Here is a 9,539-nt window from a genome sequence, read left to right as displayed (position 1 = left end):
TTCTTTCCATTTCTTTTCGTAATTGTTTTTTACTAAATGGGCGTTGTTTGTTGCTATTGTTGTCCCTAGATATTTGGTTTCCCCTGTTATTTTAATTCCTGAGATGTTCTGCAATTTCTCCTTATTGTTTTTATCGTTTACCGTTTGCTCCTCTTTGATCCATGATGTTAACAGCGTTTTTAGTCGGTCTGCTAAAATTGATGTAAAGATTTTGTAATCGCTGTTTAGCAGCGAAATCGGCCTGTAGTTCTTAACATTGAAGGGATCTGTGTGTTCTTTATGGATCATTGCTATGCTGGCCTCCTTCCAAGTGTTTGGCATTCTTCCAGATTGTAGGATTTCATTCATTATACTTTTCAATTGCGGTATTATGATATCTTTTAATTTCTTATAGTAAACCATGGTCAACCCATCCGGTCCTGGTGCCTTTCTGGGATTAAGTTTCTTTATTACCTGCTCTATCTCCTCAGCCGTGATGTCTTTATTTAGGGCTTCTCTTTGTAGGTCCGACAGTCTTGCTATTTTTTGTTTACTCAGATATTCGTTAATTTTTCTCTACTTATCGGTTCTTTTCTATACAGTTTCTTATAGAATTTGTGGAACTGAGTGATTATCTCTTCATTTTTTGTGTATACCTTATCTCCGTCTACAATTTGGGTGATGTTCTGCTCGCATTTTTTCTTTTTGATTTTCTTCGATAACCATTTACCAGCTTTGTTCCCGTTCTGGAAGTGATCTTGTTTTACGAAGGCTAGGTTTCTTGCCATTTGTTCCAATTCTAGGTGTTCTTTTTGTTTAGTCAACATCTGTAGCTCTAGTTTGATTTTCTCTTTCCTAGGTTGTTTTTTAAGCTCTTTCTCTAAGTTTTCTATTTTGTCATTTAGGTCTTTCTCTTTCTGCTTTTTCTGTTTGTATTTCCTATTATTTTGCTGTATGAATAGGCCTCTCATATATGCTTTGCTGGTGTCCCATATGATATCCTTTGCCATGTTCTCCGTATCGTTTAATCGGAAAAATTCTGCGAGTAGGTCTTTATTCATCTTGATATCCTCCTCAGATCTCAATAGATGTTCACTTAACCTCCATCTTTTTCTGTCTTTTTTATGGTTTATTATCATTTCTATAGGGCAGTGGTCAGAATGATAACGTGGTAGAATTCTAATTTTGCTGACCCTCCCCAGTAGTGTTTTAGTGGCCCAGACCATATCGATTCTCGTCCATCTCTTATGCCTGTCCGAGAAGTATGTATAGTCCCTCACGCCTTTATTGTGCGTTCTCCATACGTCCTGTAGACCTAGGTCCTCTTGCAGTTTGAGAAGGCTAGCTGGGATTTTTCCTCCTTTATCTTTCTTCGTGTTATTATCTCTTGCGCTTTTGTCCAGAATCGTATCTAGGACACCGTTGAAATCCCCCAAAAGAATGAGGTCATCATACTCCTGTTCCATCAAAAAACCTTTTAGTTTATTTACAAATTTGCTTTTTGCCTCATTTGGCACATACACATTACAAATAAGTAGATTTATCCCTCCTTTTTCCACGGTGACCCCTAATATTCTACCCTCTGTATCTTTAAATGCCTGGTTAGCTATTATAGATTCTCTCACATAAGTCGCTACTCCTCTTTTTTTCTCAGGAGCTGAGGAGACAAATGTTTTGAAACCTTTCTGGGTGAGGTGTGCCATGTGTTTCTGGGAAATGTGAGTCTCTTGGAGCGAGATTATATCATAGTCTCCTTTCTTTAGGTTGTTAAATAGCTTCTTTCTCTTATTGGGGGAGTTTATACCATTGATGTTATTTGATAAGCATTTAATGTTCCACTCCATCATTATTTCTATCGATGTCCTTCTCCATGTTCTTCCCTTCTTTTGCATCCGGATCCCAACCCTTCAGCTCTTTATTGTATGATGTTCCTCCTGGCGATGATAGTCTTGCCCTTTTGACTCCTTGTTTATGGTCTTCAAATGAATGGTTCTCTGTTTCCTTTTTTAATCTCTTGTAGAAATCTTGCGCTTTTTCCTCCGATGTCAGCCAGAAGCGTTCTCCTCCGTATGATACCATTACCCCTTCTGATCTCTCCCAGCGAAATCTTATGTTTAATTTCTTTAATTCCTCCGTCAAGAAGAGGTATTTCTTTCTCTTTAGGAGGATAGAAGAGGGTACTTCCTTCAAAATGGCTATTCTTTTCCCTTTATATAGAGCTTGGCCCTGATTGTTCTTTTTGAGGATACCATCTCTGGTCGTTTTCTTCGTGAGATGGACTATGACATCTCTATCTACTTTATTCCTCTTTGCGTAGTTGGTGGAGATGCGGTGTACTCGGTCAATCTGGTTTTCCAGCTCCTCCTCTGGGCGTTCCATTAATTTCGCTGTTAATTCTATCACAATTTTTCTTATATCTTCTTGCGGTTCCTCTACGATATTTCTATATCTCAGCTGGAATTCAAGTTCATTCGCTTCTAATCTCTCCTGCTGCCGTTCTAGTAATGTGCTCTTGCCTGCCAGTTCCTCCAATTTTTTTTCACATTGTTCTTGTTTACGAGCCATGTCCTGCTTTTCCTTCTTAAGATCTTTCATTTCTTGTTGGATCATGTGGATTTCTTTTTTCATCGTGTTTAATTCTTCTGTCATCTCCTTTCTCAGTTTCTTAAGTTCTTCTTGGTGTGCGTCTTGTTTCTCAGATAGTTTTTTCAAATCCTCTTGGTGAGCATCTTGCTTTGCAGAAATTCCTTGAATTCCCTTTAGTATTTCTTTCATCATGGATTCTTCTGATACTGAAGTTTTTGTTTGTGACTGCAGGTTGTTGTGTTAATTTCTTTTCCCCTTCTTTATCTTTGTCTTTATCTCCTTTTTCTCCTCTATCTCCCTTATTTCTGGGGGTTGTCATCTTTATTTTCCTTAGGTGGCAGTCCCTAGTCTGTTTTCTTGCCTTGTCAGAAGAGTCTGTAATTCCGGTGTGGTTTCATGGCAGCAAGACGGAGGTTTTGAGAGCTCCTCAAACCTCAGCTTTCTGGCTGGTCCTGGTGAGCTATAGGCTCCCCCCTACCCAGTGGATGGAGGCTGGGAAGGGCGCAAACCCACAGAGGTGTCAGCCGACGGTCTAAACCCTCTCACCCCTCAAGGGTGGGGGGCTGTAAGATCCGGCAGTGACCCTCGCAGGGTAGCGGGCCGCCGAAATTGCGAGCCGGCCGCTGAATAAGCAGGCTCCGGCACTTTGGCGTCATCCACATTTTTGCACTGATGGGACAAACTATATAGTACTGGGAGTACTGTGAGTACAAAACTACCCATTCTACATCTGGCACTACAAGACACGGAACAATGGGAGCATCTACAAAAGAGGAATAAGAACAAAGAATATCGACCAGTAAGAACTCAACGAGATCCGAGGTCCGAGGTATCAAGATATTAAAGTATCGAACCTGGGACGGTTCCCTTGATTTTCTGAATATCCCTGGATGATTACTTGGGCAGACTTGGGTTTATTTGGGAGACTTGGAAGATTTGGAAGACTTTGAAAGACTGCTTGACCGGGACCGACAGTTTGGAGTTTAGTACTTCTCCACTTTACTTTACTTTACTCTTTGGACTCCTCGAGCCTCGAGCCTCCCTCCCCCTCCCCCTCCCCGAGGAGCTGAGAACGCAATAACAGAAGAAGCCGCTGGAGAGCATTGGACTTAATGAGAAAGTTAATAAGAAAATTACCTACTCAATCTTCGCAAATAAGCCTCCCAATTAAGCCAGAGTAAATTGGAGAGATCAACACAAACCGCACCGGCAGCTGAGCAGCGCGTCCTTTACGCTCTAAGGCCCGACGTGCGCATGAGAGTTGGTGAGGGACGACAAAATCGCGCGAGAAGACGAGGTGGAACACGAGAGGGACGCGAGAGGACGTGCAAGCCCGCAAATCACGCAGAAGAGCGCGGTATCTGGCGGGAGGGTAGTGAACAAGAGGAAACAAGAAAAAGAAGAAGAAGGAAAGACTAGTAAGAACCAGCTAATCGGACATTTAGGAGGGAAAAACGAGAAAGAAAGACACCCCAGGAAGATCCAAGGAGGAGGGAGAAAAGGAATGAGGACGGAACGAGGAAGAGAGAGACGAGAGAAAGGACAAATAAACAGGAAGTAAAGTAAGACACATTTTGCAGTCTCTTAAAATGTGTGTCGCAGTGTTTCTCTGACAGACTGTATAACCACGAAATTTCTGAAGGACTTTTATGCTTTGTTTAGTTCTCTGTATGTTAAGTTATAATATATCATAACAAACTGAAAAATTTGTAATTTTAGGGACATAAGAGGGAAGGGGAGGGAAACCAGGGTGAAAGGGATGGGCAAGAGGGAGGCTAGATAAAGAAGATCTACAATGAATAATATAATATATAATTTATAATTTATAAAGAATGTCTACTCCTTAACAGAGCAAATCTCGAAGAGTTTTAGGCGACAAAGAATAAAGGAGAGAGACCTTAGAGGAGAATGCAACACAGAGAGGGAAACCGAAAACAGGAATAATTACAAAGAGAATCCAAAGAAGGAAAGGTCATAATAAAAACAGAAAGAGATGAAAATATATAGTCTTCCCTCACCCCTCTTCATCGAACAAAACCTATTCATCCCCCCCCCTCCTCCTCAATATATACTGTAAGGGGAAATCTCTGTGCGCTCCCCCCCTCCCCCTCCCCCCTTTTTTTTCTCTTTCTTTTTTGTTGTGTGGACAACAGAGGGAATATTTCGGGGTATCGTACCCAGTAAGAGCCCCTTCTACGGAGAGAGATCTCATATAAGTCGAGGTATAAGCAAAGGCCCTTATGGTCTTTTACTCGAGAAGAGTAGACTGAGTACCCTAACGCTAAGTTAGAGATCTACCCCTACCATTCCAAACCCACATTTTCTGAGGCAGTACACTGGGTTACAGAGGCCAACAATATGGACAAAGGTGGTTGATGGAATGGTTGGCCTTTGTACTCTTCCCTGCAAAAATTTCTTAATGGCATTTCTTAATTGCATTTCTTAATGACATTTCTTAATGCACAACTGTTTACAAAGTGATCCCATATTTATTTATTTTTATTTATTTACCTTACTTATATACCGCTGTTCTCAGCCCAAAGGTGACTCACAGCGGTTCACAACAAATACGAACAGCAAAAATTCAGTGCTACAGTATAGAAACAGTTAACAACCTAACACATTACACAATTAATAAACAGTTACTACAATACCCATTCACTGTCGTCTCGTCATCAAAAACATGTTCCAGATTCATCATCCATTGTTCCATTCCAGTGTTCATTAACCAATCATTGCACTAATTATTGGAATGCCTGCTCAAACAGCCAGGTCTTCACTTTTTTTCAGAATACCATTAGAGATGGTGCTAGTCTAATGTCCGTAGGAAGGGCGTTCCACAGCTGAGGAGCCACCACCAAGAAGGCCCTATCTCTTGTCCCCGCCAGCCGAGCTTGAGAAGCAGGCGGGATCGAGAGCAGGGTCTCCCCGGAAGATCTCAAAGTCCTGATGGGTTCATAGGCAGAGATGCGGTCGGATAGGTAGCTTGGGCCGGAACCGTTTAGGGCTTTAAAGGCCAACGCCAGCACTTTGAATTCAGCCCGGTAGCAGATCGGTAGCCAGTGGAGTTGGCGCAACAGGGGGGTTGTATGCTCCCTGCGCTCCGCTCCTGTTAAAATCATGGCTGCTGAATGTTGGACTAGTTGGAGCTTCCGAGCTGTCTTCAAAGGCAACCCCACGTAGAGAGCGTTGCAGTAGTCTAAACGGGATGTAACCAGAGCGTGGACTACCGTGGCCAAGTCAGACTTCCCAAGGTACGGGCGCAGCTGGCGCACAATCTTTAGCTGTGCAAATGCTCCCCTAGTCACCGCCGAAACCTGGGGTTCCAGGCTCAGCGATGAGTCCAGGGTCACACCCAAGCTGCGAACCTGCGCCTTCAAGGGGAGTGCGGCCCCATCCAACACAGGCTGTAACCCTATACCCTGTTCGGCCTTGCGACTGACCAGGAGTACCTCTGTCTTGTCTGGATTCAATTTCAATTTGTTCGCCCATACTCCCCAGGTTTATGCAATCTGGGGACATGAGATGGCATTCACTATCTGAAGAAATAGGTTTATATCCAAAAAGCTCAAGAAAAAATAAAAACCCGTTAAGAGATGATTACATGAGGTTTGAGGTCATTTTACCAACTTCCAAACCATAAGTAGAGATGCTTCTGCTTATACAATGCCATCTCAATCTCATTTCAAACCAGTTTTCAAATCGTTGTCCCTTTCTATATACAGGGATCACTCATTAATAGCCTGCAGAAAACAATTTCTTCCAGTGTTGACAGTGAAGTAATAAATCAGAAGCAGTTGAAGAGGACCTTGGAAAACCAAGAAAGGCATTACCGCACAGCTGAAATACCATAAAATGGTGACCCCTCAAAAGAAAACCTCAAATCTCGGAATCACGCAGTTCTTCTGGGAGAAAGTGGGAGCATGGTCAATGACAGACAATGTACAGGTTGGAAGGAGATTTCTACGAACTGGTGCATTAAGCTGACAGCTGAATGAAATTACTTTCTGCAGGATCACGCAATTACAAGAGGGGCTAACCAGATGTGTTCCAGCTCTCTGTGAAGATGGATTTGCAATAACACAACAAACTCTTAAAACCTTGTGCAGTAATCTTCTATGTCTTAAAGGTGCTGTCCCATGTTTCCTCCCCCACTTTTCTGACTTTTTATGTTGCAAAAATCTTCAATGCTACCTCTTTGAAAATTGCCTAAAGCAAGTATAGAAGACTACCAATTGAAACCTGAAACCCTGATTAATTGTTCAGGCTGTTAACCCTTTCAGATTCCTCGTGTAATTCCATCTGCATCTGTGTCTTCAATCACTCAACCTATAAACACACCCGTCCAGTAATTTTGTTGATAATAACACTATTTAAATCCTTTTAAATGTGTTTACATGGCTATTAACTCCAGCTCAGTGAATAACAATAGCAATAACTTCTACTTTAGCAGTGAGAAGCTCCTGTAGCAAAAAATAAAACTAAATACTTGCGTAAATAAAAAGTAAAAATTCCTATCATAGCTTGGAAGTTACGCAGTGTCAGCCCTGGTTAGTACTTGGGTGGGAGACCACCAATAAATGCTGTGAGCTATATCTTAGAGTAAGGAACTCACAAAACAACCTTGGAATATTTCTTGTTTAAGAAAATCCTATGAAATTCACACACAAATAAAATATGTTCTCTCAATCAATAATTCATGTAATCTGACGCCTAGAATTGAACATTTTTTCAATCAAGCCCAACCTCTGCCCCAGACTGGTTTTATAAAACACTGAAGAACTCACACATTATTTCCAGTTTTTCATTTGTAGAGTATCAATGAACATACATCATTGATGTGCGCTGATGTGAGAGTATACCACACTCATTTCCAGACTCCTATAAACCAAGCTTCTGAAGCAGAGGTTCTACAATCCTAGAGTTCCCAGGATGAGTTTATGAATGTCAGATATTCTAGACTCCATTTCCCAGAAGCCCCCGCCAATATGGGCAATGATAAGAAATGTGGGAGTTGTCATCTGAAGTATATGCAGGGTCAAATATTCCTCAAGCCTTTTATAGAAGTTATAATGTGTAGAATATATGTACTTATACCTGTAAAAACCAGCTATTTCCATTGCAATATGAGTACTAATTTACAGAATCATTTTTCTGAGCTGAACATACATATTACTATTTTCTGTAAATTTTTGTTTTTTTAATTTGTCATTGAAAGTGTTCGGCATGTATATGCGATGTCTGGTGAACTTTTTTTTAAGTACAGTATATTGTATTTTGTTTCATGATTAGGGTGTGAATTGGTGGGATTTCACAAGACACATTCATTATATAAAATTGGAACTGTGAAGGGGGTTCATTTTGTAGTGACTTCAGACTGAGAAGAAAGCAACAAAATAGTTGCATTTTAATGTTGGAGCAGGATAGTAGCAGGATGCTGGGCAATCCTCAGAGGATGGAGGGCGGGGGGATGATGGTTTTTTCGCCGAGTCTGTGTGTGATCCGGCTGAAACACAGGCTGAAGTGCAGGCCTTAGATCAGAGAGAAGGGCTGGCAGTTACAGAGAATGTATGAGATTCCTTTTCTCATGGGAATTGGCCTTCAAGGGATGAGGAGTTTACCCATGAGATCAGACTGGGCCTCCAGACAGAATGAGTGAAGGATAGATTAATTAGATGGTCAGAAGACTCTGAGAAGTCCATGAAATTCCGTGAGAAGTCTTCCAAACTGAGGTGTAAAAGAGATGACCTCAGACCTTCTAGGTAGGGCCTGAGCTTAAATTAAGTGATGTTTTTTTAGAATCTCCAGAGCAGATAACGTTGTCCTAGAAGCAAGTTCCTGGATCAGCTCTAATGCTTGTGAATCTTATCTCCTGTGTTTGCCTATGATCTTGTTAAGAGTTTTGCCTTGGAAAAGCTACTGTTTTCATGCTTATGGATTCATGCCTATGATCTTGATTTCCTGGATTCCATGTACCTTGCTTTTATGGACTATTGAACTCTGTATATATGGACTACTGCTATTGGATAGCACATTTTCTACTGCTTTTCGGGAATGCCGCTTTTCCCTTGTGTATATGCTAGCTGTAAATAAGCTGCTGTAGTTAGATGCTACTGGACTCTGTAGTACTGGGTGAAAAAGTGTTGCAAGGTTAGAGTGCAGTGGTTAAGGGCTTACACAGAAAATATGTCCTTGGAAAGCAAGTGTGATTTTAGCAGATAAAACTATAAAAGGTGGGTTTAAAGCTGCTAACATGCAGGGTGTTTAGTGGCAGAGAATTCTGTTTAACGTGTTCATTCCTGACGTTGGTTAACATGTGGTAAAATGCAGAAGAAATGAATGCACTGTCTAACCAAAGAAACTTCATTCTAACATAACAAATGAAGGGAAAGGCTAAAAAATGATTTAATATGGCTTCATTAACTAAACACATTTAATTTGTTATCTTTTATTACACCTGTGCATCTGTGACCCCATTAATTTCATAGTTTTTTTAAGAGGAAGTCTTGCCTGGAGCAGGAGCCAGGGTTACCAATCTAATCCAGAACTTCCCAAACGGTGTGTTGTGACACATTAGTGTGTTGGCTGCAGAAAGTAGGTTGCTGTGCAAATGTACTGAGAAATGACTAAAATCTTGGAAATGTATGTTATTATCTTACAACTAATAGTTTAAAAATATAAATGAAAAGTTTTACCATCCTGTGAGAGGCTTTTCTCATGTCCCCACATGAGAAGCTGGAGCTGACAGATGGAAGCTCAACCGCTCTCCAAATTCGAACCACCGACCTTTCAGTCACCAGTCCTGCCGGCACAAGGGTTTAATCCTTTGCGCCACTGGGGGCTCCAATTTAAAATAGAGTTGGAAGAGACCTCATGGGCCATCCAGTCCTTCGTTTGAAATATAGCTATAAGCACCTGCTATTCATCAGCAGTTTCCCATCCAAATATGCACCATGCCTGGACCTGCTTAGCTT

Source organism: Anolis sagrei, chromosome 1 (assembly GCF_037176765.1).
Source record: "Anolis sagrei isolate rAnoSag1 chromosome 1, rAnoSag1.mat, whole genome shotgun sequence".
Taxonomy (NCBI): domain Eukaryota; kingdom Metazoa; phylum Chordata; class Lepidosauria; order Squamata; family Dactyloidae; genus Anolis; species Anolis sagrei.
This window is presented reverse-complemented; position numbering follows the sequence as displayed.